The sequence below is a fragment of the Epinephelus moara genome, chromosome 3 (genome assembly GCF_006386435.1).
Source record: "Epinephelus moara isolate mb chromosome 3, YSFRI_EMoa_1.0, whole genome shotgun sequence".
NCBI classification, from domain to species: Eukaryota; Metazoa; Chordata; class Actinopteri; order Perciformes; family Serranidae; genus Epinephelus; species Epinephelus moara.
This window is the reverse complement of record NC_065508.1, coordinates 1-3,119: the sequence shown is the minus strand read 5'-3', so window position 1 is coordinate 3,119 and position 3,119 is coordinate 1.

The following is a 3,119-nucleotide window of genomic DNA, read 5'->3' as shown; positions in this document are numbered from 1 at the left end:
TGATTTTAGCGCTGCTCATCGTGGACTATATTGCTGTCATTGTTCATTTTAGTCAAACCATACAGTTTGAAAACGAGGCGCGGCTCCAACTAGAAAACAATGTTTTGATGCATTGGATGTGCTGAATGTGCATATTAAGGCAGTACAGGAGGAGGTGCACATTAATAATCCTCCAGGACTGTAACATGCTCATGTTTAACCCAAACAATGTGTCATGTGACGCTGATGTTAGCATTCTTTAATAAATCCTGCTGGAACACAGAACAGTTCTGGGAATGAATCACTGTTTCTGTTTCCTGTCAGACTCTGGACAAACTGGCTCGATTTAATGACCTCACAAACAATATCAATAATCTGAGAGACTTGGAGGTCCCACCCTCAGCTCATCACTGATCATCAGGTAAACGTAAAGGTAATTGATCAGCTTTAAATGCACTGAACCTGTTGAATATTAAACTTTCTGAACACCTGCGTCCTCAGCTGAGAGCACTTGGATTTTATTACATATTAAATGTTGGTCAGGTTTCCATCCGATTTCATTTCCAGGAAGTGGCTGGTGTTGCGCCACAGAATCAACCGTCTGAATCTGAAGTTATAAAAAGTGACCTTTTCACAGACGGACATAAAAACATGAACCTTTCATCCACTCTGTGAAGGTAATCCCATCAAGGTTCACATTTCTCAGTTGACTCCTGGACTTGATGTGTTTAAGAGAGGTTCTTCTTCATCATCTGATCCGCTCTGTTGACCAAGGCAGCATGCTGTGAAACAGCAGCAAACTGACCGCCAGCCGCGTTTAACATGAGGCTGCAGTCGTCTCTGTGCAGACATTATTTGCTATATGCCTCTTATTCATTTAACCTGACTGTGTTTCTTCTGTGATAGAGTCCAGTACTGACCTTAATCCTGTAGCCAATAAGAGAGCTATTATTTTATAATTGTTATTCAGTAGGCAAATCAGACGCCAATTGTCTAAAAGTAATTTGTCGTTGTTTGATTTTGGGAATTGAAACAGTAATTCCTTGTGTCAGAAATTCATTATTAACCCATTCTACAAAGACTTTATGTAAAAAAGGAGTCAGATCAGTAACAAAGAGTTTATAAAATTCAGATGTCAGTCCGTCAGACCCTGGAGATTTGTTGTTTTTGAGTTGGTTTATAGCTTGCTGTACTTCTTGAGGAGATATGGGCCTGTCACAGGACTCTCTATCTGCTTCACTTATTATTTTAACCGAAAGGGAATTTAAGAAATTATCAGCTGCAATTTGGCTAAATTTAGAGCTATACAGATCTTTATAAAAATTTGAGCAAAAGTCTGCTATTTTATGCTGATCTTCAGTAATAGCTCCATTAATATTTAATTTACTAATATTGTTGTTGGTGGAGCGATGTTTCTCTTGATTAAAGAAATGATGAGTTTTGTTCCCCCTCTTCTAACCACACCAGCGAGACCTTATGAAAGCACCCTTTGCTTTTTGCAGAAATAATTCGTCAAGTTTAATTTGTGAGTAAGATAGTTCTTCTTCTTCTTCTTCTGTTAGGGAATCAGGGTCTTTGCTGGATAAGTTAGTTATACTTGAGACAATCTTTAACTCCTCCGCTTTCCTGTTTTTACTGTTTGAGCACCACTCTTTCTTAAAAATGTTCCTATCTCATATTTGAGAAGTTCCCAGTTAAGACCAAAAGAGTTTTCATTGTTTGCTTTACACCAGAAGAATGAAATCATATCCATAATCTTTTTTTACTTTCTTCATTTTGTAGTGTAGAGCAATTAAGTTTCCAATAGCTCGAACGAGTGGCAAGTGTAGGACCAGAAGAAGTGTCAGCTTGTTTGCTTACTTCTCTTCACATGTGGTGACATCATCAAACACTGTAGGCTATATTTGTTAATATAGTTTTCATATGTGAGAAATGAGGATGATTAGAGCTCCTGGATCATTTTTTAGTTTGAATCCAGGTCTGGATTATGACAGATTATGGAGGAACACTGACATGAATGAATGAATAATCTGAGGGTCACTGTGATGGATTTTATGACACATGATGAGATGAAATATTGACAGTGAGCGGTGCGGTGTGAAGACACTTCCTGTAGAGTTGGACTGTTTCCTGTCAGGAAATATTAACAGTCTCCAATATTATAAGTGTTATGTTGTGTCAATGGGACCAATCACAGCATGAGTGATAGACACAGTTATTCATGCCGACTAATTTTTCCAGTCATTTTATTTCTATGATTAAAACTGAGATGACACATTACATGCTATAAACATCTTAGTAAAGTGCTCATACAGTCTGACAGCTGTCTGTGTGAAGACACACAGTGTGACGACCGCTCACACAAAGACATGCAGGTTTTATTCTGAGCAGGGACTGACTCAGTCTCAGAACCAGCTGTTGCTGACATATGCAGATATCAGAGATTAGAGGTGATTTAATGCTGTGTGATATTTTAACGTGAGGGTACAAAACACTGTTTAAAGAAAGGACTAACAGGCATAAATGTGGTAACTTCAGATGGTCCTGAGAAAGAAATATCCAGTAAAGACAGTAAACCACCACACCAATTAACACACTTGGATGTGCACTTTGATACGAACTGCATCAATAAGGAGATGAAACAGTCTGCTTAATACTCGACTCATTCAAACAGTCCAAGTCTCTGCAGAGTTTATGATTCAGTCACACAACACGGACTCTGTTCATTAACCTTCACATCAAATCAAATCTTTATCTCTGAAACTCAACTCAAATGAAAAGTTTATCTAAAGGGTCATCTTGTTGAGTCAACATCTGAACCAATCAGCTGTTAGATCAGGTGAGAGCCAGGTGTTTCCCATCATGCCCTGGGTCTTACAGTCGGTGGAGAGCCGCTGCAGCACCTGCCTCTACAAACTGCAGCCACCTCGCTCTCACCAGATTATCACTGTCCACATTTGTATGACGTCAGAGGCGCAGGCAGGATGAAGTCCAACACAAAACTACCCAGCATGCATTGTGCGGCAGTCGCTGACGGTCAAATCTGTGCAGGCCTGGATCATCTCCACCGAGTCTGATCTGTAACATGAACCTGTGTGTTCAGAGTCTTTCCTGGTGTGAATCAGCTGGTGTGTTTGTTC